This window comes from Gossypium hirsutum, chromosome D02, assembly GCF_007990345.1.
Source record: "Gossypium hirsutum isolate 1008001.06 chromosome D02, Gossypium_hirsutum_v2.1, whole genome shotgun sequence".
In the NCBI taxonomy this organism is placed as follows: Eukaryota; Viridiplantae; Streptophyta; class Magnoliopsida; order Malvales; family Malvaceae; genus Gossypium; species Gossypium hirsutum.
In genome coordinates this window covers 68,580,644-68,593,285 of record NC_053438.1, presented here as the reverse complement: position 1 = coordinate 68,593,285, position 12,642 = coordinate 68,580,644, and the positions used below count along the sequence as shown (strand labels likewise).

At 30.8% G+C, this 12,642-nt stretch overlaps 1 long non-coding RNA gene across 1 annotated transcript; it reads left to right on the top strand.

Moving 5' to 3' along the window:
- The first annotated feature begins 2,889 nt into the window (after window positions 1-2,889).
- On the top strand, window positions 2,890-4,043 carry LOC107908191 (uncharacterized). The gene is made up of 2 exons (XR_001686928.2): window positions 2,890-3,487; window positions 3,794-4,043. It is a non-coding gene; the product is annotated as an uncharacterized lncRNA (long non-coding RNA).
- The last annotated feature ends 8,599 nt before the right edge of the window (window positions 4,044-12,642 follow it).

Sequence of the window (12,642 nt, the reverse complement as noted above, 5' to 3'; positions counted from 1 at the left end):
TTTAAACTTATTTGAAAAAAAATAAAAATTAATATATTTTTAAAAATAATAATTACAAGGGTATTTAACTATGTTTCTATTAGTTTTATAATTTTCTTTAAAAATTAAATAGCTTAAACTATCATTTTGAAAAAAACTCAACATAAATTATTAAATAATAAACTTGAAACAATAAAGACAAAATATAAGTGAAATTTATTTTTTTTACTAAATAAATAATAAGAGTAGCTAAATATTATGAAATAAATTAATTTATTGCTAACTTATATACTAAAATAAATGTATGCAGATTCGATTTTGGGTGTTGATGTTGATTTTACATTTTTAATTAATTTTTTCATTCATTCTCTCACGAATATAATTTATATTTAATTGGATAATAACAAACTCGAGAGATAATATTTTTGAGAAAAATAATCATAAATCTTAAAATAATTAGTGTTCATAAACTATACAATGTATATATAGGATAACTTGATCATACTAAATATATATTTATTAAAAATTTATATAAAACTAAAAGTTTAAAGATTATGATACCAACTAATAAAATATTTAGATTCCAGTAGTTCAAATGGAATCAAATACTAACTTTATATTTTATTATTAATCAAATAATTAATATTTAGTATTTACTTTTTATTCAAATAAGTTGTTTTAAATATTTTTTTAGGAAGTTTTAAATAAAATATTGATTTATGCTAAAAGTTTGTTTTTGCATAAATTTATTTAAGTAGAATAAAAAATAAAAGAATTTACGGAATTTTTTTATCATTTTAATAAAAAAAGATTATAGGAAAGGTTCCATTTATGTCCCAAACAAAAGCCAGATGGCTAAGCCTTTGGAAACATTTATGATTTATTGGTTAAAACAAGGAAAAGAAAATTATTTTCAGTATTATTGAAAATGGAATGTGAATGTTTAATTCTTTTTAATTAAATCTTATATTTAATAAATGAGTTCGGCGTTACCGTACATATGGACCATGCTGGTCAGTAATTATGACATATTTGTACACTCGTACGACCTTTGTCTTTGTGGCTTCTACTCTCCTTCCTGTGAATTAATTTTAGCCATTACTTTCTTTTTTTCTTAGCCAATACGATAATATGTTTCTATGTGTGCATAGGTCATCGTGTGCAACTTCGAACTAAAATTTTAGTTCCTTTTGTTAGATCCAGGTCTGGTTGGATCTTAAAAATGGACATTAAATTTAGATAAAAAAGTTAAAGTTTGGTCTCGACTTGTTCGTATTAATTTTTATATTATTTTTTATAAAAATTTTAAAAATATATAATATATTAAAAATGTTAAAAATATTAAAATAAATATTTCTCAATAAGTTAAAAATAAATGAAAAATATATATGTATACTTAAATAACACTAATATAGGTACGACTTAACAACCAAATGCCTTTAAAATGGTAACCAAATTAACAATAAAACAATAGTAATACAATAACAACAAATAATAGCAACATTGTTGACACCATTTTTTGGATAAAAACGGGGTCGGCTTGGGTTTTGAAAAATGAAAACGAATACGGGAGTCGCCACCAATCTTTTTTAATGAGGTGTGATTGGATCACATCGTAATTTGATCGTTTTAATAAATAGTTTAATTTATTAAAACATTATTTTTCGGTCTACAAAAATCCAGGAAACGAGTTTGGGAGTCGCTTACGCACGAAGAAGGATTAGCACCCTCGATGCGCCCAAAATTGGTACCTAGTTGATTAATTAGTGTCTTAATGTCAAAAATTAAAAACTCGAAAAGAATTTAAAAAATGCGATCCCTCTTTATACCGCGTTATCTTAAAAAAACTCAAATAAATCAGAATGAAAAATGCCTCCTTATCTCGAAGTAACAAGATGTCATATCCAGTAAGTTAGGACACGACACCTCGTATTTTGAGAGTAAGCTTGTCTCTTATTTTTTTACTTAAACCTCATTTATTATAATTTAAAAAGGATATTCAGTTATTTAGGTTTAACGCGAAAAAGATCGAAACCCAGTAAGTTAGGGCACGACTTCTCGAATTTCTAAATACGAAATATTGCCTTCATTATTGAAAGTTTAAAAGGGTATTTGGCCATTTGGTCAAACGAGAAATCGAAACCCAGCACGTTAATTAGGGCACGTTTTCTCGAATTTTCCAAACGCGAAATATTGCCTTAATTTAAAACTTTTCCCCTTTTGAATAATTGCGAGTACAATACTCGAATGAGATGCATTTGTTTTATTTAGGACAAAATACAATGATTTATTATTGGGGTGTACAAAATCGAGCGTAACTTTGAAGTGATGAAATGAAATTGAATGATAACGGAACATGACATAACAATTTATGAATAAAATGTTACATTAATGCATGACAAATATACAAGGACACGAATAAGCAAATTATAGTACGCACAACGGCAATGAACACACAACATATCTAATTTAAATACCAACATTACTAACCAAAGGAAAATAAAACAAAAAATAATATATATATATATATATATAACAATCAAAAGTAAATAATAACTTAACATGAATGATTAATAAGAACAATACATAATAAAAGTTTTGAATAAACAATATACAAGAAACTTAGAATAAATAAATAAAAAACATTTTAAAGTAAATAATATTATATAAAAAAATAAGTACAAACTGTTTCAAAGAATATATACATACGTATGAAAATTTAAAAAATATATATATAATAGTTTACAATAAATAATAAATAAATAAAAACTTAAAACAAATAATAATAAAAGAGTTTCTGTTTTTTTTAAATAATAATAATAAACAAATAAATTAAATGGACCCAGGACCAGACTGAAATTAAAAACAAAATTAAATGACAGATTTTAAATAAAAAGGACAATCAGGACCTGAACTAAATGCGCGCAGAGAGATAGGGACTAACTGGGAAATAATCCCCATCCCCAAAATGCGACGTTTCGACACGGACTAAAATGAAACCCGAATTAAATAACTGGGCCAAAATGAGAGAAACAAAAGGGACCGATTGCATCTCAGCGCAAAAGAGGAAGGACCCCGCGCGAAATAGCCCCTTCACCGCAGACACGCGGATCCTGAGGACTGTTGGGTCGGGTTGCAAGTCAGAGGTCCAAAAAGACGTCGTTTTGGCCTCTAAACCCCACCCCCAAAACGGCGCCGTTTAATGTCTTTATTTAAATAACCTTTTTTTTCATTTTCCCAACCTTCACACTAAAAAAAATTGTAGAAACCCTCTTAAAGCCTCCCATGCCTTCCGACGGTTGGGTTTCACACCACAGTTCATCGGTCCACCGCACCGCCACTATACCAGTGGTCGACGAAGCGTTATGAAGGGCTTTTAAAGCCCGGTTCCAGGCGGGCTATGAGGTCAGGCTTTGACTGGAGGAAACGAAGAGCCTTGCACCCCATTTAGACCCGATTCCGACGACGGCGAGAGGACCTCCGTCGACGGAGCCACAAAGCGATTCAGGTGCGCTCTTTTTCTTTCTTTTTTTTACGCTATTTTCTTTAAAATGAAATTGTAAAATAAATAAATAAATAAATAATAAAAAGAAACAGTAAAAATTCAACCTTTAAAAAACTTCTATTCTGTTTTTTTATTTCTGAATGCTCGTAGAAAGTCCCAGAAGACGAATACATGTTCAAGACTTTGGCCTTTATAGCAGACTTCAAAAAAAAACGATTCATAATCATTTTTTGTTGTTTTCATATTTGTCCTCTATTGTTGTCATTTTGTGCCTTGTTTGGTTGCATATTGTCTATTACATCTTCGCAGGTGATGACAAAACGTGACAGACACGAAATTGACCATTGGTGAGTTGCGGCGGTGGCGTTTGGAGGCACTGGAGCTGGGCAGAGATAGGAGCGGCGGCCTTAGGGTTTTCTTACTGAAAAATTTTCAATTTGTGGGCTAGGGTTTATTTTTGTTTTAGGCCATGGGCTATATTGGGCATGTTGTTTTTCCTTTGTAATTGGACTGTTATTTTTTTATTGTATTTATTTTGGGTTTTGGGCCTCCGGGTCAAAATTGGGCTTGTACAAACATAATAGTGAAATTGTAACAAATTAGTGAAAAAATAACAAAATAGTAAAAAAATAGCAAGAAAATAATAAAAAAATTACTTTTTTTGACATATTCAGGCCAAGCCGGATCGGGACCAGGCCAAAAGGTCTTACCCGAGGCAAGGCTCACACGGGCCTTATTTTTTTACCCAAACCCTCTCACTTTTTGAGCGGGCCTTCGAGTCAGATGGTCTAGCTTATGGATATGTCTAAGTTAACATTAAAAAGTTAATATTGTTATTTTTAAGTATCAAAATATATAATTTTTGTCAAATTTAAGTATTACATTAGAACAAAAAAATAATACAAATATTACATTAAAAAATATATCAAACCTAAATGTCAAATAATGCATTATGTTGATTATATTAAGACCACTTTTTAGGATATTCTAACCTAAGTTAAAGTTTCTAAATAAAGGTAAAAGTATTGTACAAATTTATGAATGGCAGGAAGGAGTAGCTTTTGGTTTTATTCTTTTAAAAGTATAATGATTTTTTGGCCTTTTAACTTTATAAAAAAAATTATTTTAGCCTTTTATTTAAGTTTTCATCTTTTTTAGCCTTTAAACTTGTATTTTATGTTAAATCACCCCAAAATGAATGAAAAAGTTAACGTTTTTTCACTTTGCTGACGTTGCATACACATGGATTGTCATTTGGATGACACATCAACATTTAATTAATTTTTTAACTTTTAAAAAATTCAAAAAACTTATAAAAACTAGTTAAAAAATATAAAAATATATATTTTTTATATTTTAAAAAATTAATTACTGAAGTGTCATCTACGTGGCAATCCACGTGTATGCCATGTCAGCAAAGTTAACAAACGTTAACTTTTCCATCCATTTTGGGATGATTTGACAAAAAAAATTACAAGTTCAAGGGCTTAAAGTGATCAAAAATTAAATGGAGGCCTAATAAGATTTTTTTTATAGAGTTGGAGGGCAAAAAATGGCATTATGCCTACTTTTAAAACGAGTTAAAATATTTTTTTACCTTAGGGGGAAAACAATATGATTATTTTTAAGCAATAATATTTAGTACATTGCTAGTAGAGTTTTTAGACTGCCTATGCAGCCCTACACAGTTCAACAGGATTGACCCTACACGGCCTACCTCTACCACGTCTGGTTCGAGTGCTCATAATAAATTCTCGGAAGTTTAGTGTTTAGAGTATATCTACAGTTCAGAAGTATGATAACTAATTATAAGTTTTTCGTCTAAAGTTCATTTACAGTTTTCAAATAAGAGTTCAAACATTAATTATTTTTCCTAAGGGTTTGCAGACTAAAGTTTACAATTTTCACTCTAAAATTTGACTATTGCTTTCAAGAGTAACAGTAACTAAGTCAAGATTGGCATCGGAGTCTCGAATTCAATTTTTTTGAAGAAAATTATTTTTCAAAAGTTTTTAGCATGATTTTCCCAAAATACCCCTATTTAAGACATGTATAGAGTCTGAGTTTTGAACTCGGGCTCTGATACCACCAAATGTAACCACCTTAACCAGACCTAAATGTTACGACCGGATTTTAAAGGCTACATAAGCCACCGAGATGGCCTAGTAAAATTACTAAAGTTTTTAGAACATTTTTTTTAAACATTTACTTACCTTTGAAGAAAAACTTAGCACCGTATCTCTTTTTTCACAAAACCTTACGAGTTCCGAAAACCAATTGGTTTTAACATTTTCCTTGTAACAGTGACTATTTTTGAAAAATTAGTTGATTTCCAATTATTTACTTTTCAAAATCTCATTTACAAAATATCGTAGCGAAAAAGTGTAATTCGACATAGTTTTAATGAAAACCAGATTTAAATAACACAAATTTCATGTCTCAACAACCTAAAATAATTTTAAATGTCATGCATGCCAAATAACACCAAATTAAAATCACATGCCACAGTTAGAGGTGTTCATGGGCCGGGCGGCCCTCGGGCACCACTTTTTTGGCCCGGGCCCGGCCCGGCCCGAATAATAAATATTTTTATTTTTTAAAATTTAAATTTTTTTAAAATTTTTTTTAAAATACTTTTTTTTATTTTTTTAATTTTAAAATATATTTAAAATACTTTTTTAATTTTTATTTTAATTTTTAAAATAAATTTTTGGTATTTACTTAAAAAAAGGGCCGGGCTGGGCTGGGCCTGGGCTTATGAATTTTTTCCCGGGTCGGGCCTGGGCAAAATTCTAGGCCCATATTTCGGGCCGGGCCGAAATTTTTTCTGGGCCCGGCCCAGCCCATGAACACCTCTAGCCACAGTTTATAAAAAACATTACAGTCCCAAATATAAGTAATTATAATAGTAAAATCTAAATTACTTTTAACAAAAATAATTTGACCCAATAACTTCTGAATGCCAAGTTCGTGTCCTAACCTTGCAAGTTGTTTGTGAAGATTGAAATAAGAGAGTTGAGCTTAAAGATCTCGGTGTGACTCTAAACACAAGAAAATCAATGTAAAATAATATACATGTTATACAAAATAACAGTTCTCAAAACAACCACAATCGTATAGCAAAACATAATTTAATAGTTTGTTTGAGCATGCTTAAGAATGTCAATGCAATTCATGTTTAACAGAAATGTAAAACCCCTAACCCATATCCATTGTCAGAACAGAGTTACGGAGTATTACCGAAATATATAGATCAAATACAGACATTTCATATTATTTAACATTCATGTCAGAAATTATTCATAAAGTCTCTTATATGAGCCATCGAGGCCCAAAACATGCATTAGAAACAAGTTGGGACTAAACCAGGTACTTAGAAAAATTTTCGTAAAATATCAAAATTTTTCCAAGGTGCAGGGTGTAACACCCCTAACCTGAATCCGTCACTAGAACAGGGTTACGGAGCATTTTCAGTGTTTACAAATTAATTATCAAACATTTTATTTAATTTAGCATTCACATTAGAAACCAATAAAAATTATACATATTGTCCCTTAAACAAAATGTAATAGCCCGATTTTGGGTCTAGTCGGAACAGTGGTTTCGGGACCACAAATCCGACGAGGAAAAATATAATGACCTGAATTTTCAGGGGTGTCGGAACGGTGATTTGAGATCACTAAATCCGAAAAATGAGTATAAAATATTATTAATTTAGTGAGTATAAGTTAAATGTGAAGTTAAGAAAATTTTTGAAATATTGAATAGTGCACTAGAAATAAATATTAAAATAATTAGAATAAAAAACGAGGTATCGAGACCTCAGAGATTTTAAACCGAGCCATAAATATTTTTATAAATATTTATGGAGTGTTAAAAAGTTAGTAATAAAGTTTTGTTAAGAAATTTTAAAGTTCTGATAATTAATTGAACAAAAAGGACTAAATTGTAACAAATGTAAAATTATGGGAAATGATTAAATAGCTTAAATGATAAAAGGAAGAGGCTTAAAAGGAAAATAGACCCAATGTCTATTTGGGCTGGACGACAAAGGCATGAAATCAGCAAGAAAGTAAGGAGAATTAAGGACAAAATTGGAATATTGCAAAATTACTTAACAAAGCTAGGATCAAAGTGGAATTATCTAGATTTCTCTTTATTTTTCTGCATTCTCATCAGCTAAAACACCATAGAAGGGTTTCCGTAAGCTGGGTTTTCATATTTTTACTGCAAGTAAGTTCAATTCTTGATTATTTCTTGAAATTTTTGTGTTTTTGTGACTTTTACAACTAGGCCCACTTGTTGAATTCATTAGTTTTTGATTCTATGAAAGAAGTTGAATGTTGCTATGAATATGTGCTGGAATTATATGATGATTTAGCATGGAATTAGAGTTTTAAATTGTTTCTATGCTGATTTTATTAAAATAATTGAATAGAATGTGAATGTTTGAGACCTAATAGTAAAAGAGTTTGAAGTTAGGGTTTTATGAGGAAATCCTAAATTCCAATAGTTATGAATAGCTTATAATGTCTAGGTAAAGTACTAATTGAGAAAAATTAGCTTAATTTAGGGGGTTAATTAAGCAAGGACTGAATTGTATGAACTGTGAAATTTGGGGCAAAATGGAAATTAACATTTTGCACTAAAACAGTTTTGGACAGCAGCAGTAGTTTAACTTCAAAAAATCACCAAAAATTTTGGAAATCGAATTAGAGAATGAATAAATTATGAAATTAAATTTTATTGAGTCTAGTTTTTCATAGAAGAAATGGTGTAAGTAATGAAATTTTAAATTATGAGATATAATAAATTTTGTGAGACAAGGTCAAAATGATTTTGTGTTCCCCTGTTCTGATTTTGGAAAATCATAAAAAATTGAATAAAAATAATTATGGGCTTAAATTTATATATTTAAAATCCTGAATTAGTCTATTTTCAATAGAAACAAACAAAAACATCATCCAAATCCCGTACGAGGAGATAATTAATTTTTAGTGAAGAAGGGTCGGAACTGTCTAACAGTGAAACAATGGAGACTTTAAATAATAAACTGTACTAATTGGCTAAGCCAAAAATTATAAAACTTTTATGGTAAAAATATATATGAGTCTAGTTTTTGGTAAAATTAACGGATCTTAATTTGGATTTTCTTAACTCAAGATATAAATAATTTAGTGACTCTGACTCGGATAGACAACTTTGAATTTATTTATAAGTAAATAGTGAAAATATAGTTAATGTTATTTAAGCGTGTTATATACATTAAGGATGAGGAATGGAGAGGAGGAGGAGGAAAATTGGAAAATATATGAATGACTTGTGTATAAATCGGTCATATATTCGATCATAATCGATAAATGTTGAATTAGAAATGATGTAATGTTTTATTTCAAATAGTTACTATGAGATTGATGATGATCTGATTTTAGCTAAATTAAAAGCTAAAACGATGTTTTCATTGCAAAATTAAGAATTTCATAAATGTATTACTGAATGGCATAATCGATAAACGTTAAGTTAAATGGTAAATACGTATTAGTATTGAACTTAATGATATTGAATTGTATGAGAAGTAAATGGAAATTTCTATTGCTAGTTATAGAATTTGAATTAAAAGAATTATTGTGATATTGAAATGTTTATTAGATTGAGAAATTGATTTGAATTGTGAACATGAGAAATTATGAATTGAATGAAATGGAAATGAAGCATTGAATTGTTAAGACTTGTGAATTGCATGAATATAAATCGGGTCTCGTAGGCCCTATTTATTATGAATATAATATTTAGAGGATATATTGTGAAGAATTATAAAAGCATGTTAAAAATTTGAAAGTTTTAATTTAGATGAAATTTTATAATACGGTTAAATACGTTTACAAGTGTATGTGTTCTGGTAATGCCTCGCACCTTATTTCGGCGACGAATACGGGTAAGGGGTGTTACACAAACCCTTTAGGCCCAAATTACGTATTAGAAACAAATAGGGACTAAGCCGTAAACTCAGAAAATTTTTCAGAAATATTTAAAATTTTCAACACTGTAGGGGTCACACGGCCGTGTGGCCAAGCCTTGTGACTCACACAGTTTGGAGATACGCTTATGTTTCAAGCCGTGTGGGCATTCGAAATAGGGACACATGGCCGTGTCTTAGCCCGTGTCTGTGCCCGTGCGAGTATATTGACTTGGGTCACATGGCCAAGTCACACGCCCGTGTGCTAGATCGTGTGAGCATTCTGTTTTGCGCAAATTTAAGATACAGGGGACAAAAGGTCGTGTCACCTGGCCGTTTGTCACATACGGTTGAGACACACGCCCAACGTGTCTCTGCCTGTGTGGACGAAAATAGGCCATTTTACAAGCCATATTTCTCACCCAATTCTATGTCAATCTACAATCAACATTACACATATCAACAAGCCATAATTAGACATCCAAAACAAGCCAAAATAAGTGGCTAAACTTACCAAATTACATATAGGCCATCATTAAACAAAATACCTATACATGCCATTATAACGAAAATCAAAACATTCAAAAGTACCGATAGAACCAAAAGATAGTGTGATATATCTTCGGCAAGCTTCCAACCCAATCGAGCTTCCGATAATTTGTAGGGTAAATAAAAATACGTAAGCAATGAATGCTCAGTAAGCTCGTGTAATCTCTAATCATATTAATTCATTTCAAATATGAAATCTATACATATCAAGAATAATCCAATATTGATACCACAATACTCATGAAGTTAAATTCATCAACTCACAATGTGAATAAATCCACAACATCACTTATACATGTTATCCCAAGTTTAGTAGGATTTTATATAACTTTAACTCTTTCAAATTTCTTTATTTTCATTTGCATTTCTTTACTTTCCACACTTATTCCATATGCATGACACACAAGTCATAAACATATCATTCAACCATGGCCACAAACTAGTGCATTTAACCAAAGCCTTTTTCGAATTGATACATGATAAGTCATTTCATGAGAAATTGCATAATTCAAACCTTACTACTCTTTCATGAGCACTAGCATATTTTCACTTAAATACTTTCCAATTCAATGCATCATATAAATAAACATATTACCATTCAACCAATAGCTTGGCACTTGACTAAGCATCAAGCAACAACACTAGTTAGCGTATTTGCACATATTACATATAAATTCAACATTGATAAACTTATTTTCTCGACATGTCACACTTGAGTTTATTACTCGTCACAACATACATAATTTCCTTGTATCAACATATCAAAGATAATTACATATTTACATGTCATGATACATATCATTCTCTTGTCGTTTCTTCATAAACATATATCATTCATTTCATTATATCAATATTTCATATATCATCATTTTCATGAATTTTGTATATATTTATTCCGGTAACAGTTCATAATCATGAATATACATAATTCTCAGGCAAGTTTCATATACATGTATTTTCCATGTCATGTTTCAATATATCAAGTATGTAACACCCTAAACCCGGCCCAGACGTTATGGCCGGATCTCGCGATGTCACATGATAGGGTGTTTGAAAACCTTGTCGTCGCGTTAAAACCATTTCCATTGAATTCCTTATCTTAATATCTTATTAGTTCCAAAATTGTGTTGCTCATTTAATCGATAGTTTCAAAACGTTATTCATTTGCGGAAGCTTTTAAAATAGATTAAACAATCGTACGTTTAGGAAAAATATTTGTTTCTTTTGAAAACCGAGGTTTTCTGCTACTAGCAGTTATAACCCATAAGAAAAAGATAATTAATACCCAAAACCAAAGTTCAAAAGTCCAATCACAACCCAAAAACTTAGCCAGTAAAAATAGAATAAAAATAAAACCAATTATCGTAAATATGAATTAAAAACCATGAAAGTCCAAAACCGTGGTCACCACCGAGTTCTCTGCCGCACCGATCCATCTAGATCTAGGGATTACCTGTGCACATTTAAACAAAAGGGGTGAGTTTACAAAAACTCAGTGTGTAATCCCACAGAAAACAAACAATAGCAAATCACAGTGCACAGTTAAAGCAGTCCTGGGCCTAAGCCCTTTTTCAGTATCAGTAACAGTTTGGGCCTTAGCCCATCTCAGTACATTATCAAATATGCAGTAGGGCCTTAGCTCATCATAGTATCAATAGCGGTCATGCAGTATTTAGTAACAAAATCCTACCCAACCAGCCTCTACACACCATCACTGTCAACCCTACACTCCATGTGGGGATCAAATCATCCCACCCATCCCTACACTCTAGGTAGTACTGAATGCTGCATAAAATAGTAATTTACAGCTGAGCTGCCAGTATGTTAGGCTTAAGAGCCTTTTAGTACGCTTCCTCCAAATATAATTAACCCAACCCATGCAATGCAACATTCAAGTTATGACATGCTATCTCAGGATATCAATACATATAACCAGTTCAGTATACAAGCATACTATCATCATGCTCAACACATATATAAATCAAACAGTTAGTTGATACAATTAGGGGTCTAAGTGATGCTTATCGGCCCTACAGTAGGTTCACAGTCGACTTGGGTGACCCGTGCAACCTTAGCAATCAATTTAGTGAAAATGAGTTCACACCCCATGTGGTCTACCTGTGTGGCCAAAATTGGCTTTGGCTGCGTGGTCCATTTTTAATGTAACCCGTGCTAGCTAAATATTCATATATGTTTTCACTATTTACTTACATGTTCCTTCAAAGCTGTCTACGTGAGTCACTATTACTAAATTATTTATATCTTTAGCTACAGAATTCCAAATTAAGATCCGTTTGATGTATTTGAAACTAGACTCAAATACCTTTCCAGCATAAAATTTTCAAAATTTTTGGTTTAGCCAATAAGTACATTAAAATATTCAATCTTACCCCTATTCTGTTGTCTGACACCTTCGACCTTTCTTTGCTAAAACTTAATTATCTCTTAGTACAAAATTTGGATTATGTTACCATTTGTTTTTATTTAAAATAGACTCATTAATAATTTAAACATGTAAATTTTAAACCCTAATTATTTTTCTCCAATTTTTGATGATTTTCCAAAGTCAGAATAGGGGAACCCAAATTCGTTCTAACCTTGTCTCACAAAACTTATTATATCTCACGATTTATAGTTTCATTACTTACACCGT